Source organism: Macrobrachium nipponense, chromosome 31 (assembly GCF_015104395.2).
Source record: "Macrobrachium nipponense isolate FS-2020 chromosome 31, ASM1510439v2, whole genome shotgun sequence".
NCBI lineage: Eukaryota > Metazoa > Arthropoda > Malacostraca > Decapoda > Palaemonidae > Macrobrachium > Macrobrachium nipponense.
The window spans coordinates 41,158,183-41,178,985 of NC_061093.1; the positions used below are offsets into that span (position 1 = coordinate 41,158,183).

Below are 20,803 nucleotides of genomic sequence, written 5' to 3' on the forward strand. Positions count from 1 at the left end.
GCTGGACGGAGAAAGCCGTTCGTCGAGTTTGTGGAAGAGTTGAAGAGAAGGAAGTATATATTAGTTGTCTTTGTGAGAGAACAATGTAGACGAGGGTACTCCGGTTGTCTGGTGTGTGTTGAATACTGGGGACAAAGAGTTATATAAATTGAGATTTTATATTGGGATTTTAGTGGGATTGCCGTAGGTGGGATTAAATGCATCCTGTTAATTAGACGTTATTTATTATAGCTTAAAAACTGTCATATTTAATTCTCATATGATTAATGGCGAAGAAGGTTGATGGCTGATGGCTGTTGACATAATTTTGATTGACAATATTCTAAATTAAAAAATTATGAAATATCTATCGCATTTTTCTGCCGTTCTTCATATGTATGAATATTTTAAGAACTTAAAAGAGAAGCTGCAGTCTCTCTCTCTCTCTCTCTCTCTCTCTCTCTCTCTCTCTCTCTTCTCTCTCTCTCTCTCTCTCTGTGGGGCACGCTTTGAAAAAAATAATTTGTATTTTTGACAATCGTACCTTCTAAGTAAACAGCCCTGATTACAGTATTTAAGGTTTTAGGTTCGTGGATGATTTACATACTGTGACATTAATATTATGGATGGTTATCAGTTGGCGATATGTTTTCATGCCGTAAGATAAAGGTATTTTTCATATAATACTCTCACAAGTTGAGGCCCCTAATGTAAAACGCTCAATAATTGTATGACAAATCTGGCCTTCGATACAATCCGACGTCATATAATCCGGCAGTGATTGGCGGTAGAAGGGTATTGGGCGATGTCAGAGGACGATGTTTGACCAAGACAGGTGGAGAAGGAAAGCTGTCGGGAACATCGACCCCGCATCGAAGTGGGAAAAGAGGCAGAGAAATAAAGACTGTTGAGTTTAGGATGGTGTTCTTGAAGGATTGCTCCAGTAGCAGGCCATGGTAGAAATTATCTAAGATATGATATTGTGGGGGGGGGGATATGTTCGTAAAGTGGCAAGGTTATACTACAGCAACTACGGGAAAAAGAAGATATGTTATTAGTATTTGGGAAATGTTTTCCTTGTAATAGTTTTTGGATATAAGATAACCTTTCTCTTGTCAGTCAACACAATTATATTATATAATAATATTTGAGTTTCCGCTACTTTTGCCGCTTCTTCCAAGTGGTTCTCGGTGACATCAAGGATCTTATAATCTGTTTCACAGTCTGCTGTTAAAATAGGTATTTTTGTCATTTTTCCTTTGTTAAATAGTAAGCCTCCAGTGTTAGCACATAGGAACATAGGAAGTAGTGAAGAATTAGTTGTATTTTGATGCCGATATCTGAGAGAGAGAGAGAGAGAGAGAGAGAGAGAGAGAGAGAGAGAGAGAGAGAGAGAGAGAAATAATTCTGCCACGTATGCCGATGATAACCTCATCGCGAGCCTTCCATTTTTATTTTTAATAGAATAGTAATTTATTTGACAGATAATTTATCGCTGGAGTATAGCCAGACTTCTCTTAAAATTACTGAAAAATGCATTAAGGTCCGTTTCATTCTTTAGGCACATTGTCGGGTGCTTATAAAGTAGCCATGAAAAATTGTCGTCACATTACTTTAGACCTAAAGAAAATATAACAGAATAAATTCTCCTGGGTATAATATTTCGCTCACGTCATTTATTTGTTGTCTTCTCAATCTGTCTTCACGGTTGGCTGCACCTCTCCACAGCTGACTGACTACCCGGAACATAATTCACATTTTAGTTTAACAAAAGCACAGTCGGACACGGGACGTGTCTGTAGTTAAGACGAATGGGTTACTTCTGATACTAAGGTGTCATGAATTCGTAAGTCCTTGGCTAACATCGCGAAAGAGATATTTGAAGGAAATGTGAATCGCCTTCAATTTCACTTTGAGGTTAGAATTATAATCGCATTTGTAAATACATTAGTATTATTTGCGCCTTTCATTTTTGTTGACAAATGCTTATTCACGTCCCACTTACCTCCAAACGTGTAAAAAAAAAAAAAAAAAAAAAAAAAAAAAACAAAAGACATGTTTGAGTGTACACGCTTATAGGAAAAGATCTCTCTCTCTCTCTCTCTCTCTCTCTCTCTCTCTCTCTCTCCAGTTTTTCCATATATACTTTCTCTTCAAGACCATTTCCTGTTGAATCAACCGCTTTGTCTTAGTTACGTCATTTCTTCGGTAATACTTTGAATGAGAGTATAAAATTTGAATGTTGTCGTCTACGTGGCATTGTTTTTCCCTAACAAGGACGTCTGTGACGTCACAACTGGGTCAGCTGTTTCATCACTGTGCCCAAGACGGACGGACTATCCAGTACAGACATGTGACCTCACACACACACACACACACACACACGCAGAGCCGCTCACCCGGGGATTTACCGTATAAATACTTGGCAGCCGCTTTTTAGCCGAGACCTTCCTCTCTGTCTTTTTCTCTGTAGTTTGTAGATTCCTTTATTTTATTTTATTTTTTTTTTAGGTATGACTGTGCGTTTTCACGTTTCCTTGGAGGCATCCGTTCACCTATTATCCCGTAGTGATTTCTTTTAGCATCAGTTGACTTATTTCGAAAAATTATCATGTTTTCAGAAAACAGCATCTTTACTATGTAAATCTGTTTTAAAAATTTGTGTCAATATTTCTTCTAAAACGTCTTTTCTTCTATATAAAACCGCATTCATTTGTCTCAATATTTCTTTCTATGTAAATCTGTTTCTCAATGGTTAGGTTTGAATTTCGTTATAAGAATAACACGGTGTTGTTTGTTTTAGTTTTAGATTTAGCTGGCCTTATGTCAGCACGGGCTATTGCTCTTAGAGCAGTCCGTAATATAACACAGTGGAAGTTTTGTTGGGAACATTGATATCGTTCTTGCTTTAAACCGCGTTCGTTTGATTTCGTTAAAAAAATATCCTCAGTATTCATCATCCATCATAGGCTTAACCGTCGATTAATCACAGCAGTGTAAATATTGTTTTAGGACGAATAGAGGAACAGAAGTGAGAAATATTCTCTCGAAGGGAGACGCTGGGAAGTGACGCAGTGCTCGGAAAACTTCCGTTCAAGGAGTTTTTAGCCTGAATGAAGTACAACGACTCGAAGGAATAAATAACAACTGTTACGGCAACACCTAAACGTCTCCCCCCCCGTCTGTCCATGTCACTTCCTTACCCCCCCCGCCCCCCCCCCCTCCCCACTCCCTCTTCCGTCAGCCAGCCCCCACCCCCTCAATAAGCGGCCCCCGTTGCGCGAGTTTGGCTGTCATCACCGGGGAAATTCCCCTCTCTGTGGACAAGAATGTGGTATAATCGGTTTGCTCCTCTCGACCAATCAGAACGTTCGTAACATGGCGAAGGCGAACTTTTTTTATCTGAACCAATCGCGGTTAAGGCCTCATGGCTGACTTATAGACCATTACCATGCAATAATGAGGCGCTTTTAATTTTCACATCTCTTTAACAGTCAAGCACCAGTTATAATTAGGGTTGGCATTGGTTTGATATGCGTGGATAGTTGCAGTTTTGGATGAATGTACAGTTGTTTTCGTCTTACCTGTGGCTTAGCATAACTTGATTCTGCGGCGGTCGCTTGCTGGCTTCACCGAAGTATTTCTCTGCGCCTGCCGGCTGTTCTAAATGCATGTTTAATTACAAAACGATTATGTCATTTTTTTTCGTATGACTTTTAATTTCGTCTGCGGTCATTAGTCTCTCTCTCTCTCTCTCTCTCTCTCTCTCTCTCGTACATAATGTTAGGTGCGGAGTAATCAAATGCTAAATTCTGTGCTTTAAAGATGAAAAAATCTTGTTTTAGCTTAGAAATTAAAAGAAATTTTGTGTATTATATTTATTTATGACAGGAATAAAGCATTTTAGAAAGTGTAAGTGGTTGAAGTAAAATAATGTTTGCATATTAACAGAGATTTAAATTTTAATTGTTTTCCTTGATATCTGTAGCCTTCCATCTTCCAGACAGGGTCTCATCTCTCCCAATTTGGTTTTTTTTCAAAGTTTGTTCTGGCTTAGAGTTTAGGATTTGGGAATAAATTAGTAACGTGTAAGGCGGTCAGTTTCTTCACTGATTTCATTTCGGAATTCTAGGCTGTAAGAAGAAAACGTATACAAAACTTGTGGCCTTTGCAATACATATAACTGGTGAATCTGACCAATAACACCAAAACAGATCTAAAATAGCCTGACCTGTGATTCTGATTCTGAGGAGGTCAAGTTGAAAATTGGCTGATTAACAGCTCTCCTAGGGCTGGCCCGAAGGATTAGATATTTTTACGTGGCTAGGAACCAATTGGTTACCTAGCAACGGGACCAACAGCTTATAGTGGGATCCGAACCACATTGTATCGAGAAATTAATTTTTAATCACCAGAAACAATTCCTCTGATTCTACGTTGGCTGCGCTGGAAAATGGACTCGGGACTGCCGGATCGTTAGGCGAGCGCGTGAACCACTCGTCCAACGAGGATCTGACTGAATGCCTCTTAAGTTGAATGTGTACGTGACTTCCATTGCAACATTCAAACTTTATGGTAGTTTCCTTGGACTCTCAATGGAACGGCCTTGTCCTATGATTTTTCTTCCTGTTGGTTTTGCCGCTATAATTGTTAATCTAATTACCTGTCAGATGTATATATATGTTGGTAAAAAAGTCACGTGTCGACATTAAAGTTACCTTTTCTGAACTTAACGGAAAGTAGGGATTGACCACATCAGCTAAGGGCTTCTTTCAAGATTGTCGTTGATTTTTATTCTACGGTTTCCAGTATTGACTTTGAAGCGCTGATAATCTCTATAAAAGATAACTATAAAAATTTATTTGGTGGAGTTCAGCACAATGAATACTTGAGTATTTAATCTCTCTCTCTCTCTCTCTCTCTCTCTCTCTCTCTCTCTCTCTCTCTCTCTCTGGTTGCAATGCTAATCTGGTAAAAAAAATATTTTTTTGGTGTAAAAGCTTGACAAATAGATCCTTATCACTAGAAACGAGACTGAGTATATAAATATTTAACCGGTTATCCGTCAGTACTACTGCAGGAATATTGATAGGTAATGCTACATTTAAATGGTTGCGAAGGCGTGTTTGTAAACAAGTCCACCGGATATTTTGGAATCACAAGTTTTTTTGCTGCGTATTTGTCGCCCCGGTAATCCACTCAGAATATTGCCTATTTCTCGTCTCATTCAGTTGCAACAGTATCAGCTGCTCAATAGTAGTTTTCTACCGGCCCCCCCCACACGAGTTGCACACACACAAATTCACAAACACTCACGTGTTCGGAAGTCACGTAAAGCCGTTGGTCCCGTTGCTGAATAAGCCACTGGGTTCCATGCAACGTAAAAAGCACCTTACAAAATAAAAAATAAATAAATAAAATAAAATAAAAATAGGTTACATACTTTAGGAACAGGAGGTTAGTCTTTCCTGCGCTTTTGGAAATTGCTAGTTGTTTCAAGTCTGGGTGATTCATCCAATTGAAGTCATTTCTTCAGTGCTCTTGGCTGCGCCTCCGGCGAAAGCGGGAGACTTAAGTCGTCGGCTTCGCAATGACGTCACTGACCGAATGGTTGCGTAGAAGTGAATCATGTGATTTTCTAAGAAGGATTTTCGTATGAATTATTGACGAAATTTGGGATAAAGATTACGGTGTTTTTTTTCCTTTTTTCTTTATAGTTTTTATCATGGATGTTGCGTGGATGATGATTATGATTTTTTTATTGACGTAAAAAAAAATCAGGAAAACACACTATAATTTTTAACGGTCGTTGCACACTATATGGTTTTTATTTGTAGTCATAGTATTTATATATATATATATAATATATATACTATATATATATATATAATATAATATATTATAAATATATCTATATATATTATTTTATATAATATATTTATAGTATATATATATATGGGGGTATAAGGTATATAATATATTAGGTATATATATATTTTTTATATATATATAAAATTATTATATATATATATATATATGATAGCATAAAAAAGGAGGAGAGAGAGAGAGAGAGAGAGAGAGAGAGAGAGAGAGAGAGAGAGAGAGAGAGAGAGAATTTTGTTTATAAAAATTATTAGGATTAAACCTATTCGTGTTGCAGCCAGCTGCTGCATTTAAGAAAAAAGGAAAAGTGCCCCTTTTCTATGGTTCATTGAGGACTTGACGTGTGAGAGGAAGGGCTGCTTTGCGTGAAAGACCAACTGTTTTATATTCCTTTGAAGTTGGAGTAATGTGTCTCCTTCTCCTTGTCAGAACGTCCCGGATGGATTTTGTTTAGTGTGGAAAATATTTTATTGCTTCTATGGAGAGAAAGATAAAGAACGGACTTAACCTCAAATTAACTGTAACCCTTGCTTAATGATCCATGGAAACTACAGATAGACAAATAGAGAAGAGCAGGTCTAGCGCAAGAGTGTAAAGTTACTTTCTTAATCTCCCATTCGTAGATGAAGAGATGTATACATTGATAAAAAATAGTCTAGCTTACGCGATCTTAAGTACCTTCGTACATAATCTCCCATTCAGCGGATGGACAGATAGAAAGGTGATATATTTGAATGAGGAAGAGTAGTTTTATGGTAATCATGAGTTCCTTGCTCTATTGATAAACAGAGGCAAAGACTAGTTCCACCGTGATAGCAGCCTCCCCAGTAATGTGCGTTGTTGCCTATTTCGTGCCTGGGTGCAGTAAGTCTGATCTAATCCGCCTTATTCTCGTAACGAGGAAAGAGACGTCTTATGAGGTTGTTATTGTCGTGATACGCTGTCGTAAAAATTTCATCTTATTGTGATGAACTCTCTCATAGAAGGAATAACGTCACTTCGTTTTTGGAGATCATTGTTTTGGAATTTCAGATAACGGTGAAAGTGTATCTTAGGAAGGAAGAGTGTTTGTTGCCTTTGAGGAATCGTGAGTGAGACTCGACTGTACACACACACACACACACACACACACACACAGTGGTTGCATTATATGTAAAGAAATTTCTCAGTGCGACAGTGGGATGATTCACCCTAATTCACCCTCGGCTTCTCAGAGATCGTTGAAAAACACAGCATCGTCGGATACGATGCGTTTGGGGGACGGAGGGCGGTCTTCGTTTTGAACTTTCGTCTCCCGGACGACTTTGGCGACACGACCGTATGTCAATATTTAGAGAAAGCTTATGGCCCCGTGTTATTGCCATGTGAAGACTTTTCTCGTGATTTATGTGTTTGTTTTTCCTTTTTATTTTCCTTTTGAGATATCATCCGATTCCTGGTTCCTTTTCTTCTAGTAGATTAATTGTAGGTTTTGATAACAGCGTTTTCTTATATTGGTTCCATTCGTCCATCTAGATCAGAGTTTCAGCTCGTCATCATCATCTTTCTAGAGACGAATCTTTCACGTTTTTTAGGGGCCAAAATTTTTCACTCCTCTACCTCCCCTCATTTTTTTTGGGGGTGGATAGGAAAATAAGTCATTAAGTTACCCATGATGCGGCGCCCTTAGGACGTGCATTGATCCTCAAGTTTGTTTTGAAGGATGGAATTCAGTTGGGTTATGATGTATTCATCTACTATAGCAAGTTGGGTTTGTTTTGGGGCCCTTCTGAGATGTAGTGCTCCAGATTTTTCTTCGGCTACTGAAAAAAAATCTCGTCTGTTGAGCAGTGGTAGTTTCAGAAGCTTTAATTTCTTATTTCTTTTTTATTTGTATATTATATTGTTTTAGCCTGTTTTGAAGTGGATTTCCTTTCTTATTGATTTTTGAGTGTTTGTAATGTATAATAAGATATTTTTCTACATCTGGATATATTTCATGATCGATTTTACATAAACCAGTTGTAGTAATTCTTAGTAATATTAATGTGATAAAATACTTTCAGTAGCAATGACTTTATATTAATATATTTACCGATAAAACTTTTTTTTTTTTTGTATTAGGTCAGTCGGGTGGTATAGAGCTGATCAAGAATTTGGTTGTCCAAGTGAATACCAGGGTCATTGTCCTTTTGCACCGATGACCCTGAAATAGGTATGAGAGAGAGAGAGAGAGAGAGAGAGAGAGAGAGTTATGCCTTGTCACGTGTTTGGCCATAATCCTGAGGGGGAGAGAGAAACAGCGAAGGTATTTATAAACACATTCCGCTGCGCAGTTGACGTAGGCCTTTGGCAGGCGGGTCTGTTTGGGGCACTGATTATATTTTTATTTTCAGTTTGGATGTTGCTACCCAAATAACTGTCCAAATATTTGTTATTATTATTATTATTATTATTATTATTATCATTGTGTTAATTATCTCTTAATTAAGCGTTCAGCTTGCGCTTCTCTTGATCTTTCTGTTATTTCTCTATTCAATTTGGTAACAGTTCGTTTTCGTAGAAAATGGATTGCTAATCAAATGTAGGCTGCATCCGAGTACAATAATTATATTGAGCAGACGTATGAAAACAGTCATTGAAGACGGATTAAAAAAGAAACAAGTAAAAAATGTGCCGAAGTTTCCTGTAAATCGTATTGTCAAGGCCAACGAAAATAGATCCATCTTTCGGTAGTCTCGATATAATGCTGTTTATGAGCCTCGGCCATGATAGTTTAACCACGTCTCGGTGTGGCCTGGCCTATATCGTTGCCAGACGCACGACTATGGCTAACTTTAAGCTTAAAAAAAATAAAATACTGAGGCTAGAGGGCTGCAATTTGGTATGCTTGATGATTGGAGGGTAGATGATCAACATACCGATTTGCAAGCCCTCTAGCCTCTGTAGTTTTTAAGATCTAAGAGCGGACAGAAAAAAGTGCGGACGGACGGATAAAGCAGGCAGGATAGCTTTCTTTTCAGAAACTTAAAAAGTGAATTGTTATTAAGTGAGGGTATGAGTGCTAACCTTCCCCCAGGGTCGTCTTCTTCCCCAGAAACGTTAGGTTAAGTTACCTGGTTTTCTCACATTACTTTCGAGTGTGCACTGAAATGAGTGTGGAAGAAATTGATACGAGGGAGGAGGAGGAGGTAGGAGGACGGAGGAGGAGGAGGAGGAGGAGGAGGAAATCTTCCCTAATGGAGAAGATGGGTACACCGAACTGACAAGCACCCATTCCATAAGGACTCGGTGACCAGAACGTACGGTTTTTTTTTTTTTTTCTTTTGGTGCGCTGTTGTGGTTGTAAACAAAAATATTCCTGATCTTGCGTTGTCAAAGCAGTTGCCAAGGAGGACATTTTCTCTCTCTCTCTCTCTCTCTCTCTCTCTCTCTCTCTCTCTCTCTCTCTCTCTCTGTTTGTTTGTTTGTTTGAGAGAAATTTTTTTTTTATTCATGTAATCGCTATGTCATTTAAGTTAATGGAATTTTCATGCTGGTTAGTTGTGATACACCTATTTTCAACAAGTTTCTGTTTGTTTGTATGGGATTTCGTTCACCATAGATTCTGCAGATCATGTTGCTCTCATTGTTGTATGTTATGTTGTTTAAAATTCCCCGCAGTTTTTATGACAATAGGACAAATGTATTTTGTGAATTGGCAATTGGTGTATTATCCGTGAATGCGTGTGCGTTAATTAAATAAATGTATTTCGTAAAATGGTAATCACTTTCAGGATGAAAAACGGAAAAAAGAAATGTAAAATTTAAAACATCGAATAAATTCTCGATATTATCGTTATCCCATCTCGGTATTCAATCAGATCCCCTGGAATGTGTATCTTGTTTCAGTAATGCTCAGTATGAGAAGGACTGTGACCTTATGTCTAATCTCGGCTACTTGTCTTCTGGTAAAAGAAAAAAAAAACTCATAAAAAATCTCGTAAAAAAGGAAGAAGAAGAAAAGAGATATTGTTGTCAGATGAGCGACGGCAACTATTTTATTATAGTAAAGGAAAGCAGATTAAATGACACCCTATTTTTAGAAGCAGAAGACTCTTCAGACTGATTTTTACGTTTCTGAAAAAAAAGAAATTGTTGAATAATCTCAACAAGGTTTGTTAATTTAGTAAGAAACGACAGCATTAAAATGAAAATAAATGAGTACAATTAATTTCTAATAAGAAACTGACTTTATTCGAGAAGACAATAATAAACTGAAAATCCTCTATTACAAGTAATGTATAATAATGGGATTTGTTCAGTTATTGTTTCTCCTTATAGTCACAGCACGGACTGGATGATGTGCCATTCATCTCTCTCTCTCTCTCTCTCTCTCTCTCTCTCTCTCGCACGTCGTTCTAATGTGTTTGTAACATGAGCTACACTAAGACGTCAGCTGAGGGTGATGCTGATATCCGGGCAAAATGTCGCGCTGTGTATATTGATTTATTTCATTTGTATGTAAATGAAACTATAACCTTAAGTAAAAGATACATACATACAGTAAGTAAAAGATACATAGAGTAAGTAAGTAAAAGATTCATAGAGTAAGTAAGTAAAGATACAAACAGTAACTAAAAGATACATACATACAGTAAGTAAAAGATACATACAGTAAGTAAAAGATACATACATTCAGTAAGTAAAAGATACATACATACAGTAAGTAAAATATACATACATAGATACAGTAAGTAAGTAAAAGATACATACTGCTGAATGCATGCCAGTATTTAAGCTTGACTTTACCTAAATTGAGTCAGTTCTTGCAAGATGCTAATAGTATGGAAAGAATAAATCGAAACTATAACTGACGAAGTTCAGCGCCATATTTTTATAGGTCCTGATTCTTGTGTTACAACAGGCAGTTGAAGGTTGATATTATTGCTTTTTTTTTTTTTTTATTATATTTCATTTATCTCTCGATGTAACGTGACTTGGCAGTGTCTTTGCGTCCTGACTTTTGAACTTTAGTGACACTGGCTTACATTGATATGTTGGCTTACAGTTATAATGAGAGAGAGAGAGAGAGAGAGAGAGAGAGAGGCCCAAGGACAAGCGCTGAAACCTATGAGGTCATTCAGCGCTGAAAGGGAATTGACAGAGGTGTAAGAGGAAAAACCCCCAAAGCAGTTGCACCATGAAACAAGTATTAGAGAGGGTGGAAAGACAGATGGAAGAAAGAGAATATGAACGGAGGTACAGTAAATGGAATGAAAGGCCGAAGGGTACGCTGCAAAGAACCTTAAGTAATGCCTGGCAGTGCACACGGCACTACCCACTCTACACACAGAGAGAGAGACAAAGGAAGAAAAGAAGGAGAAAGAAGAAGGATGAGAGAGAGACGAGAGAGAGAAGGGAAGAGAGTAGAGAAAAGAGAGCGAGCGAGAGAGAGAGAGGTGGGGGTAAAAGAGAAATAGAGAGAGAGAGAGAGGTGCTGTTGGGTTTGATTATAAAGGAATTTTAGAAGGGAGATTTCCGGGATGCGCCCGCGCGCACGTATTTATGACTCGGGGTGGGAATATCTTTAACACTAATGCATTCTTATTATAAGAATAATATCACCTTTTGCTTTCCTAATTTCTATGATTTCGAACCCATCAAATCAATATCCCATCAAAACAATTTTACGAATATTCAGTTAAGTGTTTAACTTTCCGTTTAGTCCTAACAGCTACCGACAGTTTGAAAACGCCAGTGTAAACAGTCGATCATCCAGTCAAATGCCATAGAGCGTGTCGAATAAGTCATAATAGTGGTAATAATCTCTAGAACCAGTGTAGCGTGTTCAGTAACAAAAGTAACACACAACTTAATGTTTGTCTAAGACCAAGTCTGTCTGCCTTTGAAACCAGGATGTTCGAATAAGATTAAAAAAGAAGCCAAAAAATTGCGGCGATTTTTGATAGGTCGTTGCCTGCCTTGGGGAACTCTGGTTAATCCAGGACAGTTGTTAGTCATCAGAAGACCAACCTCGGACACAGAGACCGCTGTTGGTATGAAATCTATTGTGTACTTCGTTTGTTTTCACTGTCAGAAATATTTTACCTTGCAAACATCTTATCATGAAATTTGAATGAGAAGGTTTTAAAGTAAAGGAAGAAGATAATGTACTAGGTCGTTTTACTCTATTCGTTGATATACACCCAGTTTCATTTTATAATCAAGTTTTACTTGCCGTGATAGACATTGCACAGCCACGCACCCAGTTCTATGTGTGTGCGTGTGTGTGTGCGTGTTGTTACACATTCTTTCTAATTTACGTTGCTTAGCGTTATTTTATCTTCGCTCCTGAATTAAAAAAACGATGATCAATATGAAGAATTTAAAATTTGCTAATGTAAACTTCAAACCCAACCACATTTGATTAAGCTACGCTAAGAGCGATTCTTTAGCAATAATGTCTTATTATGGGGAAATACCGGTAGCCTTGCTGATGACGTAAAACGATCTAAAGAAGAAAGAAAGAAAGAAAGAAGAAGAAGAAAAACCTGCTGCTGGCACAAGTATCCTCCAATGCTAGGAGAGTTTTTCTTTGTATGCCACTAGCACCCAGGTCTAACATTATGATTGATTTTACTCATTTTCTTTTGACGAAAAGCAAAATGTGTTTTAGAATAATAGGTACTGATGAATAGATACTAGTTGGTATGTATGTGGAAATATTGTTTGGTATTTATTATGGTTAACTGTAAGGACAAAAAACGCATAGGTCCGATTCAGTAAATTAATTTTATTATAGAACTCTCTTTTGTTGCGTATTTTATTAGTAACTGTAAGACAAAAAAACGCATAGGTCCGATTCAGTAAATTAATTTTATTATAGAACTCTCTTTTGTTGCGTATTTTATTAGTTTCTTGGGCTATTATTGCTCATAATCACCCAAAGGCTATAATAAGTAGCGAAAGTTGTGTGTACCCATTGCCATTAATTTTGTCTTAAAGGAGTAAGAAAGGGTCAGGTAAAAAAAACCCTCTGGTTTTTGCACACAGTCTTAAGCTTCGAATATTTTAGTGTTCAGACGAGAGACCACGTAAATTAGCCTAGAGCACATAAGTAACGTGCCATTGGAGGGTTGAAATATTAACGTGATGGCGATTAGAGGATTCAGTAATCCGCAAGTATCAGTAACTTGAATATACATATGTGCTTTACCCGACAGTTTTTATGGAGCTCCCCATGTTTCAGGAAAATTTTCTCTCTCTCTCTCTCTCTCTCTCTCTCTCTCTCTCTCTCTCTCTCTCTCTCATGACGTTTTATTCTGGCAACACTGTTCTCGTGTGACCTCTTCCTCATACGTTTCAATTACTGTCTGAAGCCAAATTCTGTTTCCTTTCGTTTCTTTTTGTGTCTTGGCGAACCATAGGGGCAGTGAAAGAGGATGACCAAGTCGACTCAGGGGGAGTGGTAATGGCTACTGCTGCTGCATCGTCGGGAAGAGGAAATACTTGATTATTCTCTGAAGAAGAAAAAGGACAAGAATAATAGAGCACGTAGGGGGTTCCCCTGGGAAAAGGATTCATCTGTGGGCAGGCGATTGATTGAGCAACTTGGAGCAAGATTTGCCATCACGACCTACAACATCAGTTTTATGTTGTGCATATGGATGAATAGTAAAAGAGAGAGAAACAAGGAGTTACAAGGATTTGAATGTCCCAAAGACTTGTTAGTCCATCCGAGGAGATATCGTGTGCTCACTCATCTCCAGGAGCAGGTTTTATTATTCATTCACAGTGTCCTACTGATTTTGTCTAGCTTTCTTTTAAACTCTTCCACACTGTTGCTGTTTACAGGGAGAGAGAGAGAGAGAGAAGAGAGAGAGACGAGAGAGAGAGAGAGAGAGAGAGAGAGAGAGAGAGAGAGAGAGAGAGAGAGAGAGAGAGAGAGAGAGAGTGTGTAGTAGGAGTCACTTTAAATAAGAATAAATTGTTTTGTACTCTTATGAGACGACAAGCCAAACCCAGTGGAATGAGTTTCCTTTATTTATCGCACACTTTAGGTTAAAGATTTCACAGCTATGTACATACTACATAGTATGGTAGATTCTGTACCCCTAACATCCAAGTACACCAAAGTTCGGCTTCTCCATTCAGAATAAAAGAGAAGAGAAATAATGATGAATGAACGTGGAGTTTCCAAGCTTGTATTTTTTTAAAAAGTTTCTCTCTCTCTCTCTCTCTCTCTCTCTCTCTCTCTCTCTCTCTCTCTCTCTACCCTCTCTTCTTCTCTCTCTCTCTCTCTCTCCTTGTATTTTTTTGTAAAGTTTCTCTCTCTCTCTCTCTCTCTCTCTTTTTCAGAGATTAGGTAGGATAAATGGTCAGAATTGCGCAGCTGCGCGAATGCTACCAGTTTCAGGTCGTTTAAAGTCTTGTACGAAAGTGTATTTGGACGAATAACCTTTCTGTGTGTGTGTGTGTGTGTGTGCATCCATGTGTCTCGCAGTCGCGCAGATGTGGGTGACGCGGTTGTTTCTGTAACTGAAATTTATGGCTCCGCTAATCGAGGCACTGCAGTTCCCAGTGCACAGATTTAAATACGTCCGCAACCCGAGGGGTCAATATTATCGAAAGGAATTGCCGCTTTAGGGGAACGAACGACGACCCTCAGTCACTCACTACCATCCTCTCAGTTGAATGGTATGTCTGAACGGGGTTGGATCAACGCTCCGCGACAAAAGCGATTACATCACTTATTGTAGTCCATAAACTAGTTCGGAGTTCAGAGTGGCACGCAGAAGCTATAAAAGATTTATTTCCAAAGCCTTGCGTACTCGTCCTTCGTGCAGGTCCTACAGGTTTAAGTGAGACTTCAGGTCCTACAGGTTTCAGTGAGGTCCTTGCGTGTGCATTATTGTTACTATGTGGGAAGGCTCTTAACATACCCATTATCTTGATTGATTTTAGTCTGAGGCTTTGCATCTGATGGATAAATGTTTTCCCTTCTCAGGATTCGTTTAGTTTCTTTTGTAAGGTCGCTACGCACTCTTGTTTAGTAAACACGCCTATGGGCGTTACGCTGAACACTTCTTGATTGTACGCCGCCACCACTCTTGAGCTCGTACTATACGCCAGGCCTCTAGGAACACACATGCTCGTTAGAAGTCACGAACTCGAATCCTGCCAGTCAGTTAGATCAGTTTCAGAGATTCAGTGATTTTTTTTTTTTTTTTTTGCTTTTGCTCTCCACAAATTTGGGGTTTGAATCAGTTGTCTGAATTCTAAGACGAAGAGTCATATTCGTGTCACAGTTTACGTCAATGTCGTGCACGGTTTTTCAAAGGATTCAATTGATTTCTCAACTTTGAGTTCTTGCCAACACTTCTTGTCTTCCAGTGCTGACAGGAAATGACAGAATTTTAATTTACAGATGGAGTGTCGCTCGTTTCTTTTTTGACTTTTATTTTTGGATGTGGAGTTTTCCTCAAGTGCTGTTTTTCTTTTGTTTCTCATACGTATGACTCTTATGAATCATTAGTGAATAGAGAAAACTACAGAGAACGTTTCATAACCTTTATTGTACGTTCTTTAAAAAAGAAATAAAACAATATTTTGTTTGAACGAAAACTATGGACATGTCGACGAAATTATTACGGTCAAATAAAAATCACGTATTGGAAATCAGGAAAGGAACGGATGTAAATTATTTATGTATGTTGTTATTCTGCGCATTTTAGGATCGGGACCGGGTAAGAAAGACGTTAAAATAATGGTGGAAAATGCGATATTCAGCTGTGTTCGTTATCCTGTAATGTGATTATTTTGATAATATTACTTCTACGAGAAATCAACTTGAAACACATCTTCAAAATACACTTTTTGTATGCACATCGGTATAGTACAATAATTTCTGCAGAAAGATGGAACACATGGAGGAACCATGGGAATGAATAACTCATTTGAAAATTGAAGCCTGCCTTTATCAATTCTTTCCCACTTTGATTCATTTACTTAACATGTAATTCCTACTTTGTCTCTATTCCTTATCTGACTTCTACCAGTGGCTAAGTATCAAATCCCACTTCCGTCTCCTTTTTTTTATCGTTTTTTATTCTCTCTCAGTGTGAACGGGTGTGGCGTTGTTGTCAGGTTCATTGTCTTTCGCTGTACTCTAATATTGTACGTGGTAGATATTAATTTATATTTTTAAAAATTACTCAGCCTATCAGTTTGCACATGCAGTTTTCTGCAATGTGAAGGAGATTGTCCAAGTTACGTGTGTGTATGTATGTATGAATGTGTATATATAGATATGTATGTATATGTATAGCCATGTATGTATATATATAAATGGATGTGCGCAACTTTAACCAACCGTGGGATACATGCGACTTACATATGACTCACTATCTTGGGGATTAGACATCACTATAGCACAGAAGAGGGCTTCCCTGAAATGGGGCTGGGTCTGTCCATAGATTGGTGACTAAATAAACTACACATTTATCGGTTTGTGGGAAGACATCACTGGCACATAGCGGGTGGGGTTGGGAAGGGGCGACGTAAGAATAACCGAAAATGACAGATGTTAGTGTGTAATCCATAGTTTTCGGGGTAGCTGAGATGTATAGTGACACTCCCGATGCCCTTTCAAGTTCAAGTTCAGCTACGATAATGAGGGGTAGGGGTGTTATATAAAATGTCAAAAATGCTGGGCAATATAATTCAAAGCAACTATCTTAACATGCGTGAGAGAGAGAGAGAGATTTTTCTCCCCCCTGAGAGCCCCGAGAGAGAGAGAGACGAGAGAGAGAGAGGAGGAGATTCATCCTACCTCGAGAGAGAAAATCAGTTTTCATTCAGAGTTTTCCCGGGCAGTGACGGGTTGGTCAGCTGGTACAAAGACATGTATACATGCACATATATATGTGCGTGTGTCATATACACATACTACATACATCTACATATATATATATATATCTATACTATATATCTATATATATATATATATATATATATATATATATATATATGTATATAATGTATTATATAATGTGTGTCTATATTTCTGTAAGCGCATGTGTGCGTACGTGCGTAAACAGAAAAAGAGTGTGAGAGAGAGAGAGAGAGACGGAAAGAGAAGCACGAAGTTGAATGGGACGGCAAACGGGGTAGAAAGACGTGATGAATGGTGGGGCCTCCTATTGGTATGTCAGAGGAGGAAGCTCTTTGACTCCGGGGACTAAATAGGACGACACAGAACCAAGGCAACCAAATGGGCTACATATGGAAATTGGGAGAAGGGGGTGTTTTTCTTTTGACACACCGACGCTCCCCTTGACACGCCCCCTTTCCCCAGCACACACAAACACTCCGTCGCCAGTTAAGAAAGAAAGTAACAATTTTATCGACAGTGTTGATCCTTGATTCGAATGTCACCATAATAAGAATATTGATATTCAGCGAAGAAACATCCTTTTGCGTGCATTGGATTGTGGTACGATTTAGTAACCTAGAAATCGCTCTTGCGCCCGCGCATAAACGCAGACACAAACACATTCAGAGTATGCCCGCTTATGATAGGTTGAGAAAGGGAATCTTCTCCTATTACTTCCCATTGTATAGGTATTAACGGCGGTTTAAGCTAATTTTTTGCGCAGTTAAGGGTTTGAATAGAATGAAATACGAATTAAGAGATTATTAGCAGAACATACTTTTCTATATGTAAATTAATCTCTTATTGCGTATATATATATATATATATATATATATATATATATATATATATATATATATATATATGTATATTATATGTATATGGTATATATATATATATATATATATATATATATATATATATATATATATATATTTATATATATATATATATATATTAATATATATTATAATATATTATATATATATATATGTGTGTATGTATATGGAACTACTTGTTGTTAAAAGAGATACGTCTCAGGTATAAAAGGCTCATTAAAAACACTGTGGTTTAAAGCTATGGACTATATTTCGGTGGACTGATTCCCACAGTTATCAAAGGGTGGGAGTCAGTCCACGGAAATATAGCCCCTTACCTTTAAACCAGGGTGTTTTAATGGGGCCTATTTATATATATATATATATATATAATATATATATATATATATATATATATATATATATATATATATATATATACTATATATATATATATATATATATATATATATATATATATATATATATATATCTTTACACACACACACACACACACACACACACCGACACACACACACATATATATATATATATATATATATATATATATATATATATATATATATATAATATAATAAAGCGAGAGGGAGAGAGACATTTAGGTAACATCAAGTGAAAATTAGCTTTCACTTTCAGAGAAAGCGAAGTCATTAAGATGCCCAGACGTACCACGCACGCTCGTCTTCACTTCCATTTTACAACAGCAACTCATCCCCTCCAATACCCGATGCCCTAGTTTTGTGTGTTTGTGTGTGAATGCCCATGACCCTAAAACGTTCGCTGTCTGTGCACGTTTTTGCCTTCAGTTTTCACTGAGTTAGAAAATGGCACGTGTGTATTATTTAGAGATTTAAATCGTTTATTTAAATATATTTGAAAAGGTAAAATGCTTTAAAAAAGTACGAGATATTTTTGGTTGAGCAAATATACCATTCTCACAACTGATAAGGAAGGCGACTCTTACCTTTTAGTTTCGTAGGGAAGACTTCAGTGTCAAATTTGCTGGTTAGATGAAATGCAGTATTCACTTTTTATGACACATTCAGTATTCGGTCTCCTGGAAGTAAAATATCATAACCCAAACAGTGTTGCTAGGTTTTTGCACAAAGATCGTTAGCCGGTTGTGAAAAAAGGCAGCTTATGCCGAAAATGAACCTTATATTGTCTGGCACGGTGCAGTCAAGAGTAATCAACACAGTACACTATTCAGGCTGCCACGAGAGCGCACACCCCATTCAAGACGGAGCCAACGGAGACGAAGCTGTTCCCTTCTCTCCGCTCTCAGGGCAGAAGGATGACTGAAAGGGCGGAGAAGTTCTCTCTCCCTGCGACTTACGGGTGTTTGGGATTTGTACGAAGCCCCTCCCACTTTTGCTCTGTCCACGATAACCATGTATGAACTGCGTAAAGGAGACAAAGAAATGACACGAACGGAGCGGTTATCGAGGGAATAAGATAGGTCACGTGAAAGATCGGGAAGGAAAACGGAGATAGTTTTGATACTGCGTTTTTCACTAACTGCTCAGGGACTCTTGGCAGGTGAATGGAATCGTCGTAGTAGGTACGTGATTCCAACAGTTTCTTATTTCGATAACTTATGGCTAAATGAAACGAACAAAAGCAGTATGAGAGAGAGAGAGAGAGAGAGAGAGAGAGAGAGAGAGAGAGATTCTCTATACCGATGGGTGAAACAGTCGTGAAACACCGGAGAACGTTTCCCAGAATCGCCTGGTTTCCGAGAAGCAGCGGCTGCGAAACAAGCACTGCATGATTTCAAGGGCCTCTCGAGTTTTTTTTTTTTTTTCTTAAAGACATCCCAGATTTTTATTTCCTTCCTTTTTTAAGACATCCCAGTTATTTATTTCCTTTTATTAACACATCCCGGTTTTTTCCTTTTTTTAAGACATCTCAGTTTTTTTTATTTCCTTCCTTTTTTTAAGACATCCCAGTTATTTATTTCCTTTTATTAAAACATCCCGGTTTTTTTTATTTCATTCCTTTTTTTAAGACATCCCAGTTATTTATTTCCTTTTATTAAAACATCCCGGTTTTTATTCCTTTTTTTAAGACATCCCAGTTTTTTTATTTCCTTTTTTTTAAGACATCCCAGTTTTTTATTTCCTTTTTTTTAAGACATCCCAGTTTTTTATTTCCTTTTTTTTAAGACATCCCAGTTTTTTATTTTCCTTTTTTTTGTAGTCATCCCAGGTTTTTTTATTTCCTTTTTTTTAAGACATCCCCGTTTTTTTATTTCCTTTTTTTTTTTGACATCCCAGTTTTTTTATTTCCTCCTTTTTTTGTATAAATGCATTTCGACAGCTATTTTTCTTTCTGTTCTTGTGTAAGTTAGTGCTTGACTGCCTTATCTAGCGAATTACTCATGAATGATTTATCCACATATATGACGTAGTCACAGATAAGAAATATCGCTTCCTTCCTTTTTTTGTATAAATGCATTTCAACAGCGATTTTTCTTTCTTTTCGTGTGCAAGTTTGTGCGTGGCTGTCTTATCTAGCGAATTACTCATGAATTATTCATTTCCATATATGAGTCGTCACAGATAAGAAATCGTCCAAGTGAGCTTCGATAGTGCTCATTCTGGTGTTGGTGGATTGCGTTCTTCACGCTGCCAGCCGTTGAGTATCGGACGCGGAAGACCTGACTATGCTGTGATGGATCTCATAGAGAGAGAGAGAGAGAGAGAGAGAGAGAGAGAGAGAGAGAGAGAGAGAGAGAGAGAATATGTCTCTAGAGAGAGCAGAATCTCAGAAAAAGTGGCATTCAGTTGAAATGAGATTCCGTTCAACTCTCTCCCTGTAAGCGGTAAAGCATGGCTAAAAGTTTTGTATACATTCGCCCCATCTTTTTTTTATGTAGTGCTCACACAGTAGATTTTCTTCAGTATATCGATGCTTGGGGAAAAAAAAGAGAAGGTATCAATCCCCCCTCCCTAGCCCGGCAAGTCTTACGAACGCTTGCACGTTATCCAGGACTTGATTGGTGTTATTCTTCATTGTTTCTCCAGTGATTAATTCTTTGCAATTTATAAGAGACTGAAATCTTCCAAATTAAAACATCATTGCAGTGTTGAGTGTTCCTGCTGAACTTTTTTTTTCTTTTCTCGACGCTGTCTTATCCCACAATGTTTCATTTTCTCATGTAACGGATCGTACTTCCAGTGTTAATATCAGTTTCTTTCAATACTTA

The 20,803-nt window shown here is 37.7% G+C and overlaps 1 protein-coding gene across 1 annotated transcript in view; it reads right to left on the reverse strand.

The window, feature by feature from the left end:
* Positions 1-18,912, reverse strand: part of LOC135206911 (G-protein coupled receptor Mth2-like) — a 76,870-nt gene extending 57,958 nt beyond the window's left edge. The window contains exon 1 of the mRNA XM_064238400.1: positions 18,560-18,912. The gene's annotated coding sequence lies outside the window, so the exon portion shown is untranslated. The remainder of the gene's footprint in view (positions 1-18,559) is intronic.
* Between the last annotated feature and the right edge of the window lie 1,891 nt (positions 18,913-20,803).